Here is a 27045-nt window from a genome sequence, read left to right on the forward strand (position 1 = left end):
TACCGCTGATCCAGATCTTGGGGGCAGGCCCCCAAGATCTAAAAGATTGAAATGGATTTTGGGGGAGAGGCCCCCAAGAATTGAAAAATTGGAATGCTAGAAGAAAAAGAGGAGAATTCCCAATAAACAAAAACACAAAGAATTTTTTTATTAAAACGGAGAATAACTGTAAAAGCTACATTGTGGCGGACAAACTGTCATTTTACAAAATGCGACTTGTTACTTATAGCATTTTTCAGTTACAATACCACGGGTCAATTCCATGGGTGAATGAATACCATGGGTGGATGTCAGAATACCATGGGAAAATACCATGGGTGAATGAATACCATGGATGGATGTCACTTGCAATACCATGGGTGGATAAATACCATGGATGGATTCCACTTACAATACCATGGGTAAATTCCATGGGTGGATGAATAACATGGGTGGATGAATACCATGGGTTGATGCCATTTTCTATTTGGATCACCGAGTCAATAAAAGTCCTTGTAAATGGTCACACCATTACCCTTTCTATGAGACCTCAACCCTCAACATATTTTCATGCATTACACATATTTTTATGCATCCACATGTGTGGAACCTACCCCACTAGTGCCTTGCATTATTTGACCATCTCTGTACTTGATTTAGCATGACTCCTTGGGAAACAATGCATTTGAAATCTAGAAACACATATCTCTTAAGATTTTTGATATCGAAGTGATCTCGTTTGGAGTTTTACATGGATACCCACCATAATCAATAAAAGAGTATGTTGTTACCAATTTCAGAGGATTGGTTGTAAAAAGCTACAAGCCACTTTTGATGAAAACCTTTGTATTCTAAAGAATCATCTTGAGCAAGTAATTGAATCAAGCAACATGTTGATTTGAAGAGAATTGATTTTGAATTTGAAGTAGGAGATTGTGTGTTTCTCCAAATTCATCCATATAAGAAAATTTTTCTTAAAATTACAAAAATCGTAAACTTTTGCACAAGGTTTATGGTCCTTACCAAATCTGAAAGAGAGTATGCCAAGTAGCATATTCGTTATATATTCCAAACAAGGGTAAGCTACATGATGTTTTCCATGTTTCTTGTTTGAAGAAAAGGTTGGGTCCAATAATTTTTATATAACTAAATTTATCCCTTTCAAGTGAAGAAGGGAGGTAGCATTAGAACATCATGGTATCTTAAAAATCAAAACTAATCTCCTCTATTAAATAAATGTCAATTATTACCTTATAAATTGGAGGACTACAAGAAAGTTAAGATACATAGGAGAATGAGGAACTTAAATCTAGGCACTCGTCTTTAACAATGCTTTGTTGATAAAGTTTTTAGGAGGTAATGATTTGTAATATATAAAAAAATATGCTAATAATTAGAAATAGATGAATAATTAAAAACCACCATGAAGAGTTACATGTCTTAAATATTAATGATGCTCCATTATAATATGAACTATGAATATTAATCAAATATATATTTATATATTGGATCCTCCCAGTCATGAAATATATGATTAAATCTAAAACTTTGTTAAAAAATAGACTCATAAAGAATGATATTTAACATTTAACTACATTATACTTAAATTAGTTTAAATGTAAATAATTACACAACAACCTAATAATTAGGTTCTCTAAATAGAAATAAAACATATCCAAGGAAGTAATGATTTGGAAGTTGAAGAAACGATGTTATAGTTAGTAGGAAATGATACATATGAAGTTGGAAATCTCTGGTCACAATGGATGTAAATTTAAATATAATTTATAAAACTTTTGTTAGCCAAGAGAACAAATAACTTTTGTTGCCAATATGGGTGTTTAGGGAAATTATTTTCTTTTACATTAAACTCCACATAAGTATTTAATAAGATTATTAAAATAATTAAAAATAATAATAATAATAATAATAAATCACACAACAAATCACATCAATACTACATTCTCATGTATAAAGCATTTCGTAAGATACCCACTATAACCATTATAACTATAAGCACTTTGGTCAATATCATGACCATAGTCATTACAATCACTTTAACATGGAGAAATGGTACAAGCAATCTTTAGAACAATGTGATTTGAAAGGTAATGTCACACTAAGAACCTAGCATTTGGGACATGTATATATAGATAGAAAAATAGAAGAGAGTAGAGAGAGATTGGGCACTGTGGTAGCGGCTACAACTACCCTCCAAAATTTTGTGTTAGATTAGTTTTGGAGCCTTCCTACCAACCTTCACAACAACATGTCTTGCTTGTCAAGTACACAAGCTCCAGTTATTTTCTTGCAGAGAGATAGCTTGTCGATCAAACCTTGATGCATTCCCCTCATATATTGTTCATCCGGACTTGGTCCAACAATAGGATGAACAACTCCTTCAAGAATTTGCGCAAATCTGGAGGGAAACCAACCTTCCCTCCAGAAATTGTGCAATCCTAGCTGGAAGCCTGTTGGGCCCCAGAATTGCGCAATTTTTCTAAGCAAGCTTCACCGAGAAAATTGTGCAATCCTTCTAGATGGGATGCTCATCCTAGAATTTGGGCAAATTTGGGTAGCAGTTAGCTGCTCGACCCAAAAATTGCGCAATTTTTCTGAGCATCTAGCCCAGCTCCTAGCCAGAAATGTGCATTTTCTCGAAGCAGTTGACCAGCCTCTTGCATGTGCAGCTCAGTTGACTGGTTTCCTCCAGGACTGAGAAAAACAGACTTGCATGCATGGTTTGCTTCTCCCAAGGCAGCATGCAAAGGCATCCCTTATTTCAAGGATCTAATTTTTGGAGTTGGAGGTTACATGCAAGGATCATTTCAAAAAACCTCCCACCAAGTGTCGCTTTCCCTCGATTTTTGGCATGCGCGTCACAACCTCGATTTTATCAAAAATCATCAACCGGATGTTGCAGATCTCATTCTTCACATCAACCTCGCAACTCTGACATCCCACATCGCATCTAGGAGCTGCCTGCACATTCATCTCAGTTGTTTGGGGTAAGCTCACTTTCCATGTCTTGTGTTGCATTTCTGGCGCTTTTTGTGTTTTGCTTCGTATGAATGTTGTCTGTTTGATTTCAGTAAGTGCTTGCTTTCATTTTGATACATACTAGCTTGTACAAGCACCGTTTCAGTTTTCATTAACATCTCACTCTTGTCACATGCATGAAACTATTTTTCACGAACGGTCACCGATTCGGCGACTCATCTCACTCACATGCATGTTGTTCCATTTTCGGAATATGTCATTCACTGTTTGCATGCATGATCATTCACTTATGCTTACACTCAACATTTCCATGCATTCGCATTCACTTTCGCTTTCAGTTGCCCGTCAACAAGTCTGGGCAACCTTGGCCTGGACTCTGCCTCACCAAGACAACATTGTGCAATCCTGAAGGGGAAGGCTCTGTCTTCCTCTCAGGAAATGTGCATTTCTACCTAGTGATTGTCCACCAGTCTTTGATTGCGCAATTATAAGGGACAGTGACTGCTGGCCCAGAAAATTGCACAATGTAGTCACTGAGCCTGCAACCATTTCCAGCTGAGATTGCATATTGCGTAATTCCAATAGTCAACAGCCAGACTGGACTGTGCATTGCGCAGTTCCAACAATCAGTGGGCCTCCCAGCAACCCAGATTGTGCCTTGTGCAGGCTTGGCAGTCAGTCTCCCGACCTCCCGGTGGAAAGCGCGACCTTCACGATGAGTCACACAGGTATGTTGCAAGTCAGTTCTCAATTTCATTTTGGTTTTCGACTGACAGATTGCTTGCCATGAGTGTTTCCATGTCTCTAGGTATCTTAGGTGTTCATCTGCCTCTCAGCAACACAGGTACAATGGTTTCTAGCAGAGCAGAGTCGCAGACACCGTTTATAGCACACTTGGGGATGCAGTCGATCAAGTGTCTATGAGCTTGCCTAATCACGAAGACATCAAGTTGTTTGTAGACAAGGACATCAAGATATGATGACAACAACATCACAATGAGAAACATCATGAAAAACAGCTGAAGGTGGCATACAGAATGCAACGAATGCAAGAGGAAGGTTGTTGACAACACAGAGGTGGAACAAAGTTGCAAGCTCAAGCAAATCCACTGATGATGAAAGCAACTTTGGAGACTAAGGCTATGAGGTGACGACGCGATCGTGCAAAGACAGAGAATGGAACAAAGAAGGAGTTGCATGTGTTGAATCAACAACTCAAGGAAGAACATGAGCTGCACAGACAAGGGAATGAGTTGCAGCAAGAAAAGGAACAACAGGGGGCACAACATGCACTCACGGATAAAATTGCACCCGTACAAGTTATAGATCCATCCCAACAGTTGGCATGGAGCAGACATGGTGAGTAGTGTTGTTGATCACATTCAAGGGATTCAGTAAAATGCATGTCATTGTGCGCATGCATGCAATCCAACCCATTCAGCACACTCACGAAGGTGAAGACAAGAAGCAAGTCCGACTGGAGCTAAGCATGTAGTTGACAGTTAATGCGAATGACCACCATCTCACACTAGAAGATCAACATGAACACTGTGCATTAGTGTGTTGCCAGTTCGGTTGCACCAAGAAGACCATGTGCATGCTAGCAAACAAGTTGGATGAATGAGCCACACCAATGCCCCCGGATGCAACGGAGGCAAGAGTTCGCTTCAGCAAGTTGTCACCATGGGGTGCATGCACACCATCACAGACGACCAAGCTTGGCATCATCTCACCACCTTCACTATCACAAGCATGTCAAAGAGTTGGTCTCACCACAATGGACCGAGTGTCAGTGATGTCTTGCAAGGCTTGCTCAAGCCATTTTGTCTCACATGTGCATTGTAATGTAACATTGTGTCAAGTGGAATTTCAAGTGTCAATAGTTGGATGTAACAGTCATAGAGTAGATGAAGAGTCATGAGGGTAAATGAACTGTCACAAAGGGGAATTTCAAGGGTCACCCCACCCTTTGCTATAAATAGAATCTCATAACTTTTGTAAGGGCTTATGGTTAGCCAAGCTTCCGATAAGACTATCTTGGAGAGAGCTTGGACAATATTGTAATGAGCCTTGGCTTCTCCACTACGCAGAGCTAGTAAATCTCTTTGGAGGAGCATGCAGTTGTGGTTGTAACGTTCTACTATTGGAACTAGTGGTTGGATATAGATGTATTGTATGACTGGAACTTACACTTCTTTATATAATAAGAGCCAACACATTTCATGCATATGTTCTATTGTATTCTATGCTATCTGGTTTACACTAAATGATATATGTATTGGTTTTCTTATGCATGCATGTATAGACTACTCTGTATAAGTATGTATGAATCTTTCTGAAATGTGATGTTGGTTTAATCATCACTTTGGATTTCTCGCTAACTTGCCTTCCATGTTGTGATGTATCTTTGCTCGTGTGTTCCCTTCCAAGCCGAGTGCTATCACAAGTTTCCAAGGGGCACACTCATCTCAACCCCCATGTGTTATAACCTATTATGCACCTTCCATGACTCACTACAACTGTCACACCCTTGCTACCAACAGAGTTATCTTACTTTCCTCTGTGCGAAATCGCGGTCAAGGCATTACCGTATGACCGACTGCTGGGACTCCTACACCAAACAGTCTGATGTATAATTGGGACTTCTTACCGGAGAGATCCCCTGACATGTTGGTGGGTCTAGCACTGTCAACATTTTGGCGCTAGAAGGAGGGCCAGATGAAAATCTGAGTCCTCACATCTGTTTTGAACCTCTACATATCTATCATGACTAACTACCGAGTTTCTCTTCCGGAGTGTATGTATGATGGAAATGATTTCATCATCTTGAAAAATCTCTCAAATAACTTGTCTCTTAAAACATATGATGGTGGAGGCCACATAGCCTTGGTTAGGCACATGGTCGGCGTTGTAGGCTCATGTGAAAGACATGGATTCTTTGAAGAATACACGAGTTGCGCGGTGTTCATATACACACTTCGAGGACACCCAATGCACTAGTGTGTTATGCTGCCTGAAAAATCTATTCATTATCTTTCTCATATGGTTGCAAAGATAGACCATCCTTTCTATCACTTTGATCATAAAGAACTCAACAAAAAAACTCGGAAATTACGAAAAGCACCTGATGAATCTGTTGAACAATTTCACACACGCTTTTGTAATCTTGCATACCGATTCCCCGAAGATGATATTGATTGGGAATTTCTCGATGGGAGATTTGAGTATCTTCTTTACATATCTGAAAATCTGCAATTCTTGAAATCACTCGAATCCCGCTCATACTCTAGTGATGGCACTGCATAATCAATAGTAGGCACAGTCGTTGTCACAAGTGACTGTCCGCCTTCACCTCATCAAACACCTCCAACACCACGGAGTGATGTGGGAGATCATGCACATACCTCTATTGAACTGTTACATCCTCCCACCCCACCTACTCTTGATATATGTGCATATTTGGCTTGCAATCCTGTTGGTTGTCACGTGGATTCGTTCCCTCAACCTCCATCCTTGCATTCCGTTGATCCTTCGGATTGTATTGTCTTGTGTTCTTCCATTCTGGACCTATTGTGAATGAGGATCAAGTTGTTGACGGAGTTGGTGTTATGTAGCCAACCTACGCTGTCATTCATGATGAGTGTGTGCGGGAATCTAAAGAAGAACCTGCGGTGAAGGATGACTCCCTTCCAGCCATGCCTCATCCGCTTCATCATGACATCCCTTGTGATTCTGCCACTGTTGATTTCCCCTATGAAAACCCATTTTTGGATGTTTCTACTTCCGATCATTCACATGACACGTCGGATGTCAATCTATCATCACAGTGCAGAGAGGACACATCTTCCTCTGGAAATCCATCCAATATTTTATTTGTCATTTCTGAAAACCCAGAGGGTGAACATCTTTGCTTCTCATCTACCCCTTTATTCGATTCATCAAATCATGAGGATGCCGACAAACATCCTAAATTTTCAGATCTTGGATGTCGTGATCTCTCTACTTCTTCATCTAATCACGATGTTGATTCAATCATTGTTAATCTATCTAAGACACTGGTCTACAATGATCTATCTGTCAACGAAGTCAAAAGCCCAGAGACTATTGAGGCACTTCAGCCCGAGCTAATGGTTATGTCAAGCCCTCACTGTCCTGAGGTTGGTTTCACTCCTAATCAGGAAATTGTTGAAACACTCAAGGCTCCTCATCACTCTATACTTTACATTTAAGATCAACCAAACACCCAGATTTCGCTTCCTCCACTCGAACTACATGATCCCATCGCTCATGCGTTGGAGGAATATTACACGGAAAGAACACATGCACAACATAAGTGGTCTACCTTTCTCACATTTGCTTGCATGTCACAGTCAAGAGAATGCACACACTCAACATCTGCATGCAATGTAGCACAACACCATGGAAGCTCCACAGAGTGCATGTCATGCGCTTTCACTCATCTATGTTCTATGGTCGCTTGTAAACTTAGAGTGTGTTTGTCTTCACTATTATATCTTTCTTGTTTGATGGTTCACATAGTTGTCTTGTTCATGAACCATGCCTTCACCAACATGCATCAACCAATGCACCAGTGGCTACATTGGAAGTATCACTTCACGTGAGATGGCCCATGCACCATTAGCTTAGGAGTAGGAGTAGTGTTTTCTTTTAGTATGTTTGCTTGCATGCTTGTTTTCTTACTTGCTTTGTTGGTTTATTCGCTTGCTTTCTTGTTTTCTTACTCGCTTTTGCTTCTGCTTCTGTTTTTCTTTGTTGTTTGTTTGCTTGTTTTATTCATAGGTTAGTTTCGCATGAAACCATGTATAACTCTTGAAATGAGCTGGGTAAAGTACGAGAGAACTTGTACAACTATCAACATTTGGTTATCTGTTGTCTTCTCTCTTATGTAAGAACTTGTTGTCTTCATTCCATGATACATCAATGGAAAATACGTACTGTACGAAGTGAACCTTGGTGAAAACACAACGTTTGCGCGCTCAATAGTATCACCTACTCTAGTCTCTTGTTTTTGGGTTAATCCTTGTCAGCTCAGTCAAGTAGAGTAAGGTGAGGGGGAAAACCTCAACATACACATCAGAGGTATAATAAACTACTTCTCTGCAGGAAGAACCTCTTCTTCTCTCAATAAGTCGGGATCCCTCTTCCACCTCTGAAATGAATAAGTTCTATGCACAGTTATGAAGATGAAAAATGAAAAAATGAAAAAGTTCGAAAAAAATGAAAAATGTGTTGGCATTATGATGAATGTGTTGTACTTGATGGCAACCCTCTCGTAGCAGAACAACTCACTTATACATGGTAACTAGATGAATCTTCACAAGAGATATCATATGTGATATTAATACATGGTAGTTGTGTTAATAGATGTGATGCAGGGTAGTTCAAAGGAAATGACAGTTCACAGTGCAGCAAGTTAACATTATGATACAGGTTTTGTTCTTGATGATGAAGATCAAAATACTACAGGTTAATAGTATTGAATCATAGTTCAGGCTCACAGAATGAAAGAAAAAGAGGTATACACATGTTTACCTTGACCAAGCTGCGTATACACGCAGGTTCATTGAGCAGAAGGCGCATATGCGTATACACGCACTTTCACACAAGGAAAAGCGCGTACATGTCGAAAACTAAGTTTTTGGTCCGTGGTATTTGGACCATGGTATTTTGGTATTGGTCCATGGTATTTGGTCCAAGGTATTGACCCCAGGTATTTGGACCAAGGTATTGGTTCTAAGTGGTTTTGGACCATGGTATTGAGTAAGGCCTAAGACTATAAAAGGAGGAGAAGATCATTAGGCAAAGACACTCAGAAAGTCTCAAATATCTGATGTAGTGTGAGATCCAGTATGCAACTTATGGGTTTATGATGCTTTACTTGATCTAAGCCATGGAGGAATCTCAGCGGTTGATGGAGGACAAGATCTAATGATGGATCGGGATCTTATGGCTTGGAATGGATCATATCTATATTGTTTGATCATGCTCATTCTAGATCTATATACTGACGCATGTAATGTTTTGTAAATATTATGATCTGGGTATAACTCAAGTCTGGAATAGATGCAAATTATGAATGAATATTTACAGATGTATACGCTGGTTGACTTTGATAAAAGCGCGTATATACACAGGTTAGATACATCTAAGTAGCATATACCATATGAATTATGATGTTTGAAGTTACAGGTGGTTTTGGTTGTTGATGCAAAGTCTGAGTTCGGGTGACTATTTACTGGTGACAGTATTTAGCATATTCAGATTGGTTGATTGTGATTAGCTTCAGTGTTGATGGATGAGATCTAATAATGGATCAGGATCATAATGACTTATCTTTATGTGATCTGATGGACTAGGTCTGGTTGCTAACACACGTACTATCTTTTTGTATGTAATGATCTGGGTATGTCTGAAGTCGGGAAGTGCAACGAAGTTATAAGTAAGTATTTGATGACATATACGCTGGTTCGCTTTGGTGAAGTTGCGTATACACGCTGGTTCGGCTCTTCCAAGTAGCGTATGCACTCTGGTACATGATTTTTGGTGATACAGTTGGCTCTGAATATTGTTGTAGAGTTCTAGGTTTTGCTCTATGTTTTGGTGACAGGGTTTCAGTGATTCAGTATTGGGTGATTGGTTGATGCAATAGTTGTATTGCAGTGGTGATTGATTTTGAGCTTCAATGTTGTTGATGGGTCTAGTATGAAAATTGGATGAAATGTGGCCTTCAGATTATGATGTTGTGTTCCATGAGTATCCAATCTAAAAATTTATGAAACGTGGTACCTGGAGGAAGAAAGAAGGTTGTAGCCTTCTGTAGGTCAACACCTACGTACTAGTACATCAGCTAGTACAAGAGCTAAGGGGGTTGTAGCTCCCTTCCAGGAGAAGCTAGAGAACGAGAGAAGGTAGTAGCCTTCTGTAGGTAGAAGCCTGCGTACTGGTATAAGACTGCACCAGTACATAAATATTGTAAAGAGATGTTTCTTATTAAAAGAAGATAGAGACGAATTGCAGCAGGTGGTTTTCACCCACATTGGGTTTCCACCTTATATCATGGTGTTCATGTGTGCTTCTTATGTGTGATGATCTGTTCTATTTTACTACACCTGTTTACTATTTATATGTTTAATAATGTTCTCATGCACTCATTAAAGATCAACTAACTGAATCATAAGATTGTTGGACATACGCTAGTTGCATTAACCATAGTTGTGTATACACGTCGGTTGCCTTAACTGAAGTGGCGTATATGAATCTAAGTATAGAAAAGAAAATATTATTGATTTTCTAATACTGATTCACCCCCCCCCCCCCCTCAGTATTATTTCCAACAATTGGTATCAAAGCAGGTCCTTTGGTAGAAGCTTGATTGCTTAAAGGGGATCCGTAGAACAATGGGAAAGAAGCTAAAGAAGAAAGCGCCTCAGAAGAAGAAGACATCTCAGAGGAACTATGACAGTGGGAGAATCGATTGGGGAATATGTGGAAGCAACACTTCAGATTCAAAATCACCTCAGAATGAAGATGAACAAGCAAAAGAACTATCAGTTATGAATCTGTTATCCTCTGGTGATACATTTCTCCATCCATTTGAGGATGATGAAAGTGATAACAAAACAACTGAATTTTCTCTTATGGGTGAGAAAGAAAGATATCAAATAGAGGCAGAATTTAAAAGGCTTATGGACAAAATTAGAGATCAACAAAATCTATTGGACAAAAGGGAATGTGCCTCCAACAAAGAAGCTACCAAACTAAAAGCTCAACTAGAGGAAGGAAACAAGGTAAGGAAGCAATTCAAGGAAAAGGAAGATCAATGTCAAAAGCTACAGGATGAAGTGACATCATTAAGAAATGAATTAAATGAAAGAAGCACAACAATCAAGAAAATCAGAGATAGATCCAGTTACTATGAAAGTCTTGAAGCTAAGATCCTCTCGCTAAAAGAAGATCTTGAAGATTCAAATAAGCAGAACAAAGAACTACTCCAAGCTCTTGAAAAACAAGAAAACGAAGTTCTTGAATTAAGACATCAGTTGGAAGAAGGAAGAAAAATTGAAGGAAACATGAAGAAGCAGTATCTTGAAAAGGAAGAGAAACATCAGGTTGAGGTAAATATTCTAAAAGATAAATTAGAAGAAAAGGATAAGTTCTTACGATTTCAAGATAGTACTAAGATCTTGAATGATATTCTTAGTAGTCAAAGGTCTCCTGCTATCAAAACTGGTCTTGGTTTCATGAATCTATTGAAGGTGAATCTAGTTCACACAGTAAGACAAGGAACTCTAATGCAAAATCTGAAATTCTCAACAAGGAGATAAGAGGTCAATCCCATCAACAACCAAGGAAAGAAATTCTTCAAAGAAAATCTTTTACTCCTAACTATGGAAGTGATAGTCGGTCAATTCCTCAAATGAATAATGTTGAATGTTATGTATGTCATAATTTTGGACATGTTGCAGCCAGATGTAGAAGAAGAATGGTTCAAGACCATCCCACAGAAAGATCATCATGTTCCAGGTACCTTAAGGTATATTGTTTTGCTTGCAATATGTTTGGTCACAAAGCCATTAACTGCTATAGAAGGAATATGAAACATATGAGATGTTATGCATGTAACAAACTTGGACATATAGCAAAGGAATGCAGGAACAAAATATGGGCACCATACCAAAAGAAGAAAACATCATCATACTTGAAGATATGGAAGAAGAAGGAAGTACAGTCAGAAAGATGTGGCACAGCACAATTTATAGACATAACAGACTCAGAGGGAGCTAAAAGTGTGTAACTTCAGTGTTCTAAATCTCATACGCAAGTTGCATGAAGAGAAGTCGCCTATATACGCGAGTTAGACACTGCACAGTCGCGTATATGTTAGTTTGAGGAAAAGCAGTGGGACAAGCTCAAGAAAAAGGGTCTGATATGATTCAGTCCATTATTTGCTCTGTTTGATAATGGTTACAATCTGTTGATGATGTGTGGAAATGTCTTGATACTCATAAGATGTTTAGAAGTGTTTTTGATCCTAACTTGATGATGATGATGCCTTGATACTTCTTGCTGATATATGCATGATCAGATCTGACAGTAAACAGATGGCACAGGTTCAGGGGGAGCATATGCTTTGAATAATGCATTGTTGGCATTATGGTTAGAAGTCCTTGGTGATGATGCTTATGATACATCTTGCTATGATATGGTTATGAGTTGTCCATGACAAAATCTCATATGATTCTTGGGGTTACATAGTTGGTGTTTAGATCAGATTTGTGGTTGATTCTCTGATGATGCATATATGTTGCTTACATGGTGATCTTCATAAGGATAAGGAGAAGTACAAAGCTTGAATACACAACTTCATTACTTGATGATGAGTCACTCATATGTTGTTGTCATCATATGCATAAAGATCATATAATACAGTTATGATGTAGGATTCCTATAGTTCTTGGCTCTCACATGGTTGAGAATTGTTGCTGTTGATGATATTAGGAAGCCTTGACAAAAGATCTTGAGCTCAAGATACATAGTGCTATATACAGTATGCTAGATACATGGATGATTACTCAAAGATTGCATTACCTATATGATGATAGGTTGATACTCACATATGTTGATTGATGCTTATCAGATGAGGGATGTTCCCGAGTGATGATATATGGATGGTATAAAAGATCATGCAAATCTTGATGATGATGTGATGACTATGGTGTTTTTTCACATATGATATAATGTGAATGATTTTGTATGACATATGCAGAATTCATTCATGGAAGGCTATGATAATGTTCAAAAGGATGAGTTGATATCTATATGCAGACAGGTTGATGATATCTACACTAATGGACATATACAGGTTGTTGGGTTTGGACGCTGTTGACAGATGACTATGGAGCAGATCATACATTGTGTATGATAGTTGCTGATGACTATCATGGTCTTGTTTAGATATTTCGTCTCTGTTATAAATTTCATGTATATCATTCGATGTAAAGGTCATATCAAGACTCATGATGTAATAGTTTGTCTTCGTCTATTATAGTCGTTTGATGAATCCCTTTTGGTCATATGATGTAATTTGTACCCCGACTATGCATGGGAAGGATGATGTAATATTTCAGTCATGTATAAACAATTGGTATTTGGTATATCCCCACTTGGTTGGGTGGATGAGTCAAGTTTATTATGAGTCATTGGTGATAGGAAGGTCAAACTCACATAGTTGAGTTATAGAGTCATGTTATTTTCTTGAAAAAAATTTCAGACTCTGCATGTGCTCAGGGGGAGTATGGATGATACAGTATATCTCAGCATGAACAAAGGGGAGTTCAATCAAAGACTTCAACATATACCTAGGGGGAGCATGATATGAAAGTCTTCTGCTCTTAGGGGGAGAAGATCTTGGTCCGCCCTTTGCCCTTGATGTCAAAGGGGGAGAGTGACTTAGTGTTGTTGTTGTCATCAAGTCCAAAGGGGGAGATTGTTGGCATTATGATGAATGTGTTGTACTTGATGGCAACCCTCTCGTAGCAGAACAACTCACTTATACATGGTAACTAGATGAATCTTCACAAGAGATATCAGATGTGATATTAATACATGGTAGTTGTATTAACAGTGTGATGCAAGGCAGTTCAAAGGAAATGAAAGTTCACAGTGCAGCAAGTTAACATTATGAATAGGTGTTGTCTTTGATGATGAAGATCAAAATACTACAGGTTAATAGTATTGAATCACATTTCAAGCTCACAAAATGAAAGAAAAAGAGGTATACGCATGTTTACCTTGACCAAGCTGCGTATACACGCAGGTTCATTAAGCAGAAGGTGTGTATGCATATACACACACTTCCACACAAGGAAAAGCACGTACATGTCGAAAACTAAGTTTTTGGTCCGTGGTATTTGGACCATGGTATTTTGGTATTGGTCCATGGTATTTGGTCTGAGGTATTGACCCAAAGTATTTGGACCAAGGTATTGGTTCTAAGTAGTTTTGGACCATGGTATTGAGTAAGGCCTAAGACTATAAAAGGAGGAGAAGATCATTAGGCAAAGACACTTAGAAAGTCTCGAATATCTGATGTAGTGTGAGATCCAGTATGCAGGTTATGGGTTTATGATGCTTTACTTGATTTGAGCCAAGGAGGAATCTCAGCGGTTGATGGAGGACAAGATCTAATGATGGATCGGGATCTTATGGCTTGGAATGGATGATCCCTATATGGTTTGATCATGCTCATTCTAGATCTGTATACTGACGCATGTAATGTTTTGTAAATATTATGATCTGGTATAACTCAAGTCTGGAATAGCTGCAAATTATGAATGAATATTTACAGATGTATACGCTGGTTGACTTTGATAAAAGCGCATATATACGCAGGTTAGATACATCTAAGTAGTGTATACCATATGAATTATGATGTTTGAAGTTACAGGTGGTTCTGGTTGTTGATGCAAAGTCTGAGTTCTGGTGACTATTTACTGGTGACAGTGTTCTGCATATTCAGATTGGTTGATTGTGATTAGCTTCAGTGTTGATGGATGAGATCTAATAATGGATCAGGATCATAATGACTTATCTTTATGTGATCTGATGGACTAGATCTGGTTGCTAACACACGTACTATCTTTTTGTATGTAATGATCTAGGTATGTCTGAAGTCGGGAAGTGTAGTGAAGTTATAAGTAAGTATTTGATGACATATACGCTGGTTCGCTTTGGTGAAGTTGCATATACACGCTGGTTCGGCTCTTCCAAGTACATGATCATGTACCAGAGTATGCACTCTGGTACATGATTTTTGGTGATACAGTTGGCTCTGAATATTGTTGCAGAGTTCTGGGTTCTTCTCTATGTTTTGGTGACAGGGTTTCAGTGATTCAGTATTGGGTGATTGGTTGATGTAATAGTTTTATTGCAGTGGTGATTGATTTTGAGCTTCAATGTTGTTGATGGGTCCAGTATGAAAATTGGATGAAATGTGGCCTTCAGATTATGATGTTGTGTTCCATGAGTATCCAGTCTGAAAATTTATGAAACGTGGTACCTGGAGGAAGAAATAAGATTGTAGCCTTCTGTAGGTAAGCACCTACGTACTAGTACATCATCTAGTACAAGAGCTAAGGGGGTTGTAGCTCCCGTCCAGGAGAAACTGGAGAACGAGAGAAGGTAGTAGCCTTCTGCAGGTAGAAGCCTACGTACTGGTATAAGACTGCACCAGTATAGAAATATTGTAAAGAGATGTTTCTTATTAAAAGAAGATAGAGACGAATTGTAGCAGGTGGTTTTCATCCACATTGGTTTTCCACCTTATATCATGGTGTTCATGTGTGCTTCTTATGTGTGATGATTTGTTCTGTTTTATTGCACCTGTTTACTGTTTATATGGTTAATAATGTTCTCATGCACTCATTAAAGATCAACTAACTGAATCATAAGATTGTTGGACATACGCTAGTTGCATTAACCAAAGTTGTGTATACACGCCAGTTGCCTTAACTGAAGTAGTGTATATGAATCTAAGTATAGAAAAGAAAAGATTATTGATTTGCTAATACTGATTCACCCCCCCCCCCTCTCAGTATTATTTCCAACAAAATGAATAAGACGAAAGAAGAGAAAGGCTTCTTGCATAGAGAGGTGATGCAAGTAACTCCACCAGGGTACTAACCAAGCTCCCTAGCAGCAGAGCCATGCTTTTGTTCCTATGTGACTTCGCAGGGGTACTGTCCAAACCTGCTGGCAGCAGAGAAACAATAGAGATGAAACTAAGACTTTGACGACTATACTGCTTGTGCACCAATATACCCATCAACCCCAATCGAAACAACTATGTTGACTTGGCTTGGAATGTGTGTCAATTGGCCAAGAGAATGGCAGATGCTACATCTTACAATCAAGCAAGTGTGCAAACCAAGACAAAATAAGAAATGAACAATACTTTCAGAGGTGTTAGACTTTTTTTTCACGAACAAGGCCCATTTAGAGAGATGGAGTTATACCAGTGTGTCGCCAAGTGTTGTAGCGGCTACAACCACCCTCCAAAATTTCTCCTTAGCTTTGTTTTGGAGCCTCTCTACCAACCTTCATAGCAGCATGTCTTGCTTCATCAAGTACACAAGCTCCAGTGATTTTCTTGCAGAGAGATAGCTTGTTGATCAAACCTTGATGCATTCCGCTCATAGGTTGTTCATCCGGACTTGGTCATGCAGAAGGCTGAGCAGCTCCTTCAAGAATTTGTGCAAATCTAGAGGGAAACCATCCTTCCCTCCAAAAATTGTGCAATCCTGGCTAGAAGCCTGCTGGGCCCCAGAATTGTGCAATTCTGCTAAGCAAGCTTCACCTAGAAAATTGCGCAATCCTTCCAACTGGGCTGCTCAGCCCAAAATTTACACAAATCTGGGCAGCAGTCAGCTGCTCTACCCAGAAATTGTGCAAATCTTCTGAGCAGCCAGCCCAGCTCCCAATAAAAAATGCGCATTTTCTCCTAGCAGTTGAGCAGCCTCTTGCATGTGTAGCTGAGTTGACCAGTTTCCTCCAGGACTGAGCAAAACAGACTTGCATGCATGGACTGCTTCTCCCAAGGCAGCATGCAAAGACATCCCTTGTTTCAGGGATCTATTTTTGGCAATTTGAGGTTACATGCAAGGATCATTTCAGAAACCTCCCAACAAGTGTCGCTTTCGCTAGATTTGTGGCATGCACGTCACAACCTCGATTTTATCAAAACTCATCAACCGAATGCTGCAGAACTCATTCCTCACATCAACCTTGCAGCTCTAACATTCGACATCACATCTAGGAGCTGTTGGCACATTCATCTCATTTGTTTTGGGGTAAGCCTGCTTTCCATGTCTTGTGTTGCATTTCTGGTGCTTTTTGTGTTGCCCTTCGTATGAACGCTATATGCTTGATTTCAGTGAGTGCTTGCTGTCGTTTTGATACATACTAGCTTGTACAAGCACCATTTCAGTTTTCATTAACATCTCACAGCTGTCACATGCATGAAACTCTTTTTCGCGAAGAGTCGCCGATTCGGCGACTCGACTCACTCACATGCATGTTTTTCTATTTTCTGAATCTGTCATTCACCGTTTGCATGCACGATCCTTCACTTATGCTTACACTTAGCATCGTCATGCATCCGCATTCATTTTCTCTTTCAGTTTCCCATCAGCAAGTCTGGGCAGGCTTGGCTCGGACTCTGCCTCACCAAGACAAAATTACGCAATCCTGAGAGGGAAGGATCTACCTTCCTCTCAAGAAATGTGCATTTCTGCCCAGTGACTATCCTCCAGTCTTGCATTGCACAATTCTGAGGGATAGTGACTGCTGGCCTAGAAAATTACGTAATGCAGTCACTGAACCTACAACAATTTCCAGCTGAGATTGTGCATTACGCAATTCCAGTAGTCAGTAGCCAGATTGGATTGTGCATTACGCAGTTCCAGTAATTAGTCAGCCTCTGAGCAGCCTAGACTATGTCTTTCACAGTCTTGGTAGTTAGTCTCCCGACCTCCCAGAGAAATTGTGCGACCTTCATGATCAGTCACACAGGTATGTTGCAAGTCAGTTCTCAAGTTCATTTTCATTTTTGACTTACAAATTGCTTGCCATGAGTGTTGCCATGTCTCTAGTTATCACAGGTGTTCATCTGCCTCTCAGCAGCACAGGTACAATGGTTTCCAGGAGAGCAGAGTCGAAGACACTGTTCAGAGCACACTTGGGGATGCAGTCGATCAAGTGTCTGTGAGCTTACCTACTCACGAAGACATCAAGTTGTTCATAGACAAGGACATCAAGATATGATGGCAACAACATCATAGCGAGCAGCATCATGAACAACAGCTGAAGGCGACATACCAGATGCAACAAATGCAAGAGGAAGGTTGTTGACAACACGGAGGCAAAACAAAGTTGCAAGCTCAAGCAGGTCCACTGATGATGAAAGCAACTTTGGAGGCTCAGGCTATGAGGTGACGGCGCAATCGCGCAAAGACATAGAATGGAACAAAGAAGGAGTTGCATGTGCTGAAGTAGCAACTCAAGGAAGAACTTGAGCTGCACAGACAAGCGAATGAGTTGCAACAGGAACAGGAACAATAGGGGGCACAACATGCACTCATGGATGAAAATGTGTCTGTACAATTTATAGATCCATCCCAGCAGCTTGCACAGAGCAAACATGGTGAGCAGTGTTGTTGATCGCGTGCAAGGGATTCAGCAGAATGTATGTCATTGTGTGCATGCATGTGATCCAACCCATTCAGCACACTCAACAAGGTGAATATTAGAAGCAAGTCCAACTGTAGCTGAGCATGTAGTTGACAGTTGATGCGCATGACCGCCAACACGCACTAGAATATCAGCATGGACACTATGCATGAATGTGTTGCCGGTTCGGTTGCACCAAGAATACCATGCACATGCTAGCAGAGGAGTTGGATGAAGGAGCCACATCAATGCACCCGGATGCAACAAAGGCAAGAGTTTACTTTAGCAAGATGTCACCATGGGGTGCATGCACACCATCACAGATGACCAAGCTTGGCATCAGCTCACCACCTTCACCATCACAAGCATGTCAAAGAGTTGGTCTCACCACAACGGACCGAGTGTCAGTGATGTCTTGCATGGTTTTCTCAAGCCATTTGTCTCACATGAGCACATGTATATTGTAATGTAACATCGTGTCAAGTGGAATTTCAAATGTCAATAGTTGGATGTAACAGTCATAGAGTAGATAAAGAGTCATGAGGGTAAATTAACTCTCACGAAGGGGAATGTCAAGGGTCACCCATCATTTTGCTATAAATAGAACCTCATAACTCATTGTAAGGGCTTTTGGTTAGCCAAGCTTCCGATAATACTATCTTGGAGAGAGCTTGGACATTATTGTAATGAGCCTTGGCTTCTCCACTACGCAGAGCTAGTACATCTCTTTGGAGGAGCAGGTGGTTGTGGTTGTAACATTCCACTATTGGAACTAATGGTTGGACATGGATGTCTTGTATGACTAGAACTAACACTTCTTTATATAATAAGAGCCAACACGTTTCATGCATATGTTCTATTGTATTCTATGCTATCTGGTTTACTCTAAATGATATATGTATTATTTTGCTTACGCATGCATGTATAGACTATTCTATATAAGTATGTATGAATCTTTCTTAAATGTGTTGTTGGTTTAACCATCACTTTGGATTGCTCGCCAACTTGTCTTCCATGTTGTAATGTATCTTTGCTCGTGTGTTACCTTCCAAGCCGAGTGCTATCACAGGTTTCCAAGGGATGCACTCATCTCAACACATATGTGTTAGAACCTCTCATGCACCCTCCTTGACTCACTGCAGTTGTCACAACCTTGCTATCAACAGAGTTATCTTACTTGCCTTTATGCGAAATTGCGGTCAAGGTATTACCGTATGGCCGACTGCTGGGACTCCTACACCAAACAGTATGAGGTCTAATTGGGACTTCTTACTAGGGAGATCCCCTCACATGTTGGCGGGTCCAGCACTTGCAACATGCACACAACACAAATAATCCAATGATTTTATTAATCACATAAAGCAATTACATATATAAGACTTAGATCACTGACTTCAACAACTTATGAATTAGACATGACATGACTCCAACTCATAACTTAGGAATCAAATCTTGTAGTTTGACTCCTCGTAACTCATAATGATAACTATACATGACATGGAAGCATTACTTCCAACAACCTCCCTTAATGCTTACATGTAATAAATATAAAAACACACATTACAACAATAAATGAATCTTCCACATTTGTCTAATATGGTCATCACTAGCACTCATATCCACTCTAAAATATCACGGTTTATGCTCTTTTCTTCACCACACTTTCTAGCTTCCCACTTGATCCATTTAAGACATAATTGCTTCAGACCATCGTTGACGTGCTCTGTAGAATTGATGCTTCTCAACCTCCCGGAGCGCAATGGGTCAGTCTCAATACTGAACCATCCTATGGAACTACCACCATCTGTTGAATATATGGCCTTCTGCTATATTCACCAGTTATTTAGGATAGAATTCTGGGGACAGAATGTCTTCAGTGGACAATTCTACAACTTGATCTTGTATAAAATAACCTGCACCGATGATCCCAGAGCACGACAGGTCACACTAGGTTAACCTTATTAAGATATACTTGCGACTAATGCTCCCAGAACACGACAGGTCACATTATTCTATTAAATAATTGACATGTTCTTTGGTGTTATGCATATTTGATCATCTCACAACTGTAAATGTGTGAGACCCCAGCCTTCATAGATTCATTAAAAAATTTACACATATCACTCCATCTTGATTATATGAACAGCCAACCCTCACAAATATAATATATATAAATCTTCCTAACAACCATTTTAACTACATGATTAATTAACATATTAAAAAACATGATCATAGGCCCAACTATACTATTATGACATGAAAATCTTAATGCCAACAATATGCTTTTAGGATTGTTTCCTTCTCCTTAGCTTAGTCATGTAACGAATTCACAAGCTTTTCTTACACGAATTCCAAGGGCGTTACAACTCAGGGAGGTCAAAAGCCAAGTGTTCGCGGGCATGTAATACGCTCAACTGTGCACGCACAATTGTGTATGTTGACTGCGGATTCTACAAGTCCACAGGAATGCCAAACCCAAATCGAAACTCATTGAGGCAGCTCCAGAGCATTTACCCTAACAATGGCAAAAAAATAGCAGAGTAGATCTTGACAATGACAGTAAAAACACATTTTTAGAATATACAATAGAAAATCATGCACTACAGAGAAATCATGATCATGGTGTTTTTCTTCTTACACACATCTGTCTGTCCGATATGTCCTTACAGTTTCACGAATTTGTCCGCCTCGGTGTAATGACCCTCAACGACCATGAATCCTTCCATGCAACCACTGCTCTTTGGACAGAGTCCCTTCCATGCGGCCATTGGAAATCGACCTCTGATCACAACAACCAAACATATCCATTATGCGGAAATATGTTGATAGATGCACAATGTTTGACTTTATAAAACAGGCGGAGGGAAGGTTTTGATAGAAAATGCGGAGGATAGCCTGAAAGTAGGTAAACAGACCTTACAAATATCACCAGTTGTAGATCTCCTAATGAAGGATAAAGCTCAAAAACATATCCCCTTAACTTTTCTGGCAAACTAGAAAATCCCAATAGAAACCCCAACAACTCACACAATATTCACAAGCTGCAGTTGCATCTCTTCAAACAACGAATCCCACATTAAACAAAAACCCATATGAATCTCACAATTTTATTAATCTTACACTCAGATCAATAGATCTCAGAAACCGCCACAACATAAATCTTCAACAATGCTTCATACACCCCAAAACATATTCACAGATCAACGTGCTTCATGTTGTGGGAGGCAAAGAGAATAATTCTCTTCACATTGTGCTTAGACTCAATTAAAGTTAATTTCTTCAAACAGGTATGGTTGCGGATCTATCACAACAAACTCTTCAAACTAACTTAAAAAAAAAAAACAATTTGGATCTTCACAACAAATAAGTCTACACACACCACATGAAAGTCACACACTAAATTAATTTAATTACAAAGATTCAATCCTCAATGTTGTCTCAACTGCATGGGAGTCAAGCCAGAATAGGTTATGATACCATGTTAGAAAAATCAGAGGGATTGAGAACACGACACAAAAAACACAATGATTTTATTGATCATATAAAGCAATTACATATATATGACTTTGATCACTTACTTACACAGATTATGAATTAGACATGACACGACTCCAACTCATAACTTAGGAATCAACAGCTTCTAGATTGGCTCCTCCTAACTAATAATAACAATTATACACGACATGGAAACATTACTTCCCAACATAACACTAACTGACAGAAAAAATAGGAAAGCATAAAACTAACTGACAGAAACAGTAACAGAGCATAACACTAACTGACGTACATTGAGAAACCATGTTAATCCACGGATGGTGGATTTGGTCGATCCTTTTCTCCATGAGAATTCAATGTTAATCCATTGACTTCGCCTATGAGCCTGTGGACTATCTCCCGCATGGTAGGCCTATCGACCGATTGTTCTTGTGTACATAACAGATCCACGGAGAACATGTGCATGGCTTCTCGTATTAGAATGCTGTTGAACCTCAGATCTATAATCTTCCTTAATTCTTCTCTTTTCCAATTTGTCATCTTATTCACCCACTCTATTATGTTCATGCCTTCCTCAAATTCACATTCACCCACTGCCTCTTTACCCGTAATCATCTCAAGCAGAACCACACCGAACCTGTATACGTCGCTCCTCTTGTCCAGTTTTAGAGTGTATAGGTACTCTGCTAATTCAATAATCAATGCTAAGTTGAATGTTAGATGCATAAATAAATTTAAAATAAGACGAAAAATCAAGAATAGTTCAAATTTATGTTAGTGTTGTTCTGACTTGGTGAAGTCACACACTTTATTGAAATGATTTTGTTCGATATCTTCCACATCAGTGTCAACAGTAAAATTGTTAGTCGACCTTCTACTAAAATTTCCTATGGACTACAATATATTAGTGTTCTAAAATGAGAAAAATATTGATACATCGATTTACCAGGAGCTATGTAGCCAAAGGATCCTAGGATTGAGGTCGTGCCTCTGAGGTACCATAGTGATGCAAGAACTTGGCTAAGCCAAAATCTGCAACGTGTGCTTCAAAGTTTGAGTCCAAAAGAATTGTTACTAGATTTGATGTCGTGATGAATGATACTCAGCTGACAATCGTGGTGAAGATAGCACAACCCCTCGATAGCCTCCACTACAATTTTGTATCTCTTATCCCAATCCAAATGTCATCCATTGATCCCGTGAAGAAAATTTGTTAGGCTTCCATTTGGCATGTATTCATACACAATAAGATTTGTGTCATGATTGGAGCAAAATGACAGCAATCTAACAATGTGACAATGGTGGATTTTTCCTAAAGTCCTAATTTCTGTAGAGAAGCCATAATCGTTTGGACAAACATTGAATGTTCTAATACTTGTGAGCTTCTTGACTGCAATTTGTTCACCATCAGGCATGATCCCTCTATACACAATTCCCGCTCCTCCTTTGCTGATTATGTTCTCCTCTTTTATGCATTTCAAGATGTCCTCGGTCCCAAAGTTGACTTTTTGAAAGGTCGTCCTCTGCTAGGTCCTGCCCTCGCCTTCCTTCCTAACAGGCCTTGCCTTATTTACGATTACCAGACTTGCCAAGGCAAGCGAGCAGAAGATGAAAAGTCCAAACGCTAAGAGAGCTAAGAGAAGTCCAACTTTGATGTGTCTTGACCCACAAGAGCCTAACTCGGCTCCGCATAAATATGGATTCCCACTTACATTGAGAAAATAAAATAGACTACCGTCTGGAACGAGGCCTGAAAAGTTGTTGTTTGAGAAGTCTGTGTATATTTTTTTTCCAAATTCTCTTGGAATGCTCTCGTTCAACTGATTTCCAGATATGTTCAGATGGTTGAGATTTTTCATCTTGTTAATTTCCACTAGGATTGGACCACGACTAAGATCGATATATTGGAGTAAAGCACAGTTGCTAATCTCCCTACGAATCATACCATTAAACCTGTCTTCGTTGAAATCGATCATAGAAATATTCATCTGTCGGCCAATCTCTCGTGGAACATTACCCCTTAATCGATTTCCATGGATGAGAAGCATCCACAACACAGATAATTGATCTATGGAAGAAGGAAGAGAACCGCTCAAACAATTATTGGAAATATCAAGCCGCAATAACATGGAGGATACAACATTTGTTTGCTACGATATTCTCCCACTCAGATAATTGTTTTGCAGTTGGATCACAGTCAGCATGGGTAAGTATAGTAAGCTTGCAGGGATCGAACCATTCAAATAATTTTTCTGCATGAGGACCATATACAGAGAATTACATTTGCCCAAAGAATTAGGAATCTGGCCGAAGAATAAATTATTTTCTATAGTCAATATCTCCAGCCTTCCACACCTATAAAGACTCTGAGGAATGGAACCAATCAGTTTGTTGTAATAAATGTCAATTTCCACTAGGTGTCCACTCATGCCCAGTTTCTGGGGCATCTGGCCTATGAAATTGTTCCCCCAAAGGTTCAAATCCTCCAAATATGGAAAATCACCAATGAAAGGTGGAATCTCGCCATGTAGTATGTTTGAGGAAAAATACAGCTCTTTTAACTCTTTTAGCTCTGAGAGTTCCATGGGTATTTGTCCAGAGAGAGTTATTGGATAGATCCATGCATCTTAAGCTCGTAAGATTACCCAGTTCAGGGAGAATACGACCAATGATGCTATTATCATATAAATACAACGCAACCACATTTTTTAGACCACCAAGTTGAGAAGGAAGAGCACCAATAAGACCATAGCCAGACATATCGAGTTCCGCAAGCTTGCTCGAATTTCCTATCTCGGGAGGAATATCTCCATCGAATGCATTGTAATAGCCTAAATAAAATGTTTTCAAGTTCACAAGATTGCTAAGCTCTCTTGGTATTCTTCCACCAAAACTATTTCCATACAATGAAAGATATTCTATATTTGTCAACTTCCCATACTCACGAGGAATACTGCCCGAAAAAAGGAAATTTTCTCCCAGCTCAAGATGGTTGAGCTTCGATAGATAGCTCACATTCAATGGAAATTCTCCTGACAAATTGTTGTAATAGACATCAAGGACCTCTAGGTTACACAGTTTTGATATGTTGGACGAGAGGCTTCCAGTGAGAAAGTTATTAGAGATGTTGAGGAAACGGAAGGCTTGAAGATTTGTGACCTCTGTTGGAAATATTAATCCCAACCACCACCTTAAACACACTCACAAACACCATGCTTGCCCAGTCAACAACTGCACTATTGTGATTTTGTTTGCACGCGAAACGACTGAAGTCATAATAGAAGTACATCGCTGACTGTTACGCAACACAATAAAGAATTTAAGGCACTTAATGAAGTTTGGTAAATAAATATGGGCAAGCATTCACTCCGCAACTGTTGCCCACACTCCACAACACTTGCAAGTTTAGAAAACCATTTACTATGTAAAATCACCCATGCTGCATATTAATTATTTGCTCTGTCATGTATTAATGTCAAATTTGTATGTTGAGATAAATATGAATGTAAAATTCATTTGCATTATTGGGAAAGTGAGAGAGCGAAAGAGAGTGAAATTATGTGAGGTAGTGAGGAGAAAATCGTGGAGGAAATATTGGTGGGCGCGTGAAAACCAGTTTTACATACATTTACTCCGCAACCAGAGTGATGTGTAAATCGCAGTAAGTTTTTTGTGTTTTTCACTTGGAGCTGCAGCCTCCATTTGTCGCGAATGCATTTTCTTATGTTTGAAATATAATACAAAGTATGTTTTGTTGCAATGTGGTCTTAAACATTCATGAGTAAATTTATCACAACCCTTTTTCTTTTACTCTGTTTTGTCGTGAGTTATTTTTTGTGTATTATTTAAGTCTCTGTGAGGTTGCGATATCCTTGCCGCAACATAAGACTTACCTTGCTGCAACCCAAGATTAGTTGTGATTTCTTTGCCGCAACAAAATTCTGAACAAGTCTCCTCTCCTCTGCCTCCCCGTAAAATTTTCTAACATGGTATCAAAGTGGGTTAAATATTGTTAGTGTAAAAACAAGTGTTTTTACTAGCAATTAAAAATTGTTTTGAGGGCAGAATTTTTGAAGTGTATTTGCCAGCAGGTAGAAAGTTTTTTCTTTCACCCAGAAATGGAAACATCAAGCACAATCTTGACTAATCCTCAGATACCCCAGTTTAATGGAAAAAATTATGATTATTGGGCTATCACAATGAAGGCCCTGTTTTCTTCTCAAGACATTTGGGATTTGAAGGAGAATGATTTTCAAGAACCAGTAGATGCAGCAGCATACAATGCCCTGTCTCAAGCAGAAAGTGATCTATTAAGGAACAACAAGAAGAAGGATGCAAAATCCCTCTTCTACATTTTTCAAGCAGTTCATGAAAGTGTTTTCCCAAGGGTTTCAACATCAATGAAGTCCAAGCAAGCATGGGAGACCCTCTAGATAGCATACCAAGGCATGGAAAAAGTGAAGACAGAAAAACTGCAAATGTTGAGAAGAGATTTTGAAACACTTCATATGAAAGAGTCTGAGAATGTAGACTTGTTTTTTACACATGTAATTGGGTTGGTTACTCAAATTAGGTCTCATGGTGAGACACTTGAAGAAAGGAGAATAGTTGAGAAAGTTTTGAGAAGTTTGCCAACAAGGTTTGATGCCATAGTTGTGGCCATAGAAGAGACAAAGGATCTCTGATAGTTCTTAATGGATGAGCTTCATGCATCATTGATTTCTCATGAACATAGACCGAATAGAGCAACAAGCTCCTCATTGGAGCATGCCTTCAAGACACAAGTTTCTTTTGGTCAAGGTCGAGGCAGAGGAAGACCATATGCTAGAGGAAAAGGAAGAAGCCCACATAGAGGTGGAAGAAGCAGCCCTTCAAGCTCAAGTGGAAGGGGCAGCAATCAAAATCCAAGTCAAGACCCAAGCCAAAATCAAGCACAAGGTCAGAGGTATGATAAATCTGAAATTCAATGTAATTACTGTAAGAAGTATGGTCATTATGTAAATGAATGTAGAAATAAACAATATGACATTAGTAACAAACCAAGTGTAAATTTCACAAAATAAAATTAGAACCATGATAGCATGTTTTTAGCTTGTAATGTAGCACAAGAAAAAAAAGTGATATATGGTATCTATATTCAAGGTGTAGCAACCACATGTTAGGGAACATAGAAATGTTTTCCAATCTAGATGAAAGCGTGAAATCTAAAGTGACATTAGGGACTGATAGCAAAGCCTCTGTCATGGGAAAAAGAAGAGTTAATACCCTAACAAAGAAGGGGGAGAAGAAGTAAATCTCAGATGTTTACTTTGTCCCCGGTCTGAA

At 39.2% G+C, this 27045-nt stretch overlaps 1 pseudogene; it reads right to left on the minus strand.

Moving 5' to 3' along the window:
- Positions 1-22026: 22026 nt before the first annotated feature.
- LOC149172385 (plasma membrane ATPase 1-like) overlaps positions 22027-27045 on the minus strand; it is a 33861-nt pseudogene continuing 28842 nt past the window's right edge.

The sequence above is a fragment of the Pinus tabuliformis genome, chromosome 4_2 (assembly GCF_031772625.1).
Source record: "Pinus tabuliformis cultivar Carrire ecotype Pingquan chromosome 4_2, CPIR1, whole genome shotgun sequence".
Taxonomy (NCBI): Eukaryota; Viridiplantae; Streptophyta; class Pinopsida; order Pinales; family Pinaceae; genus Pinus; species Pinus tabuliformis.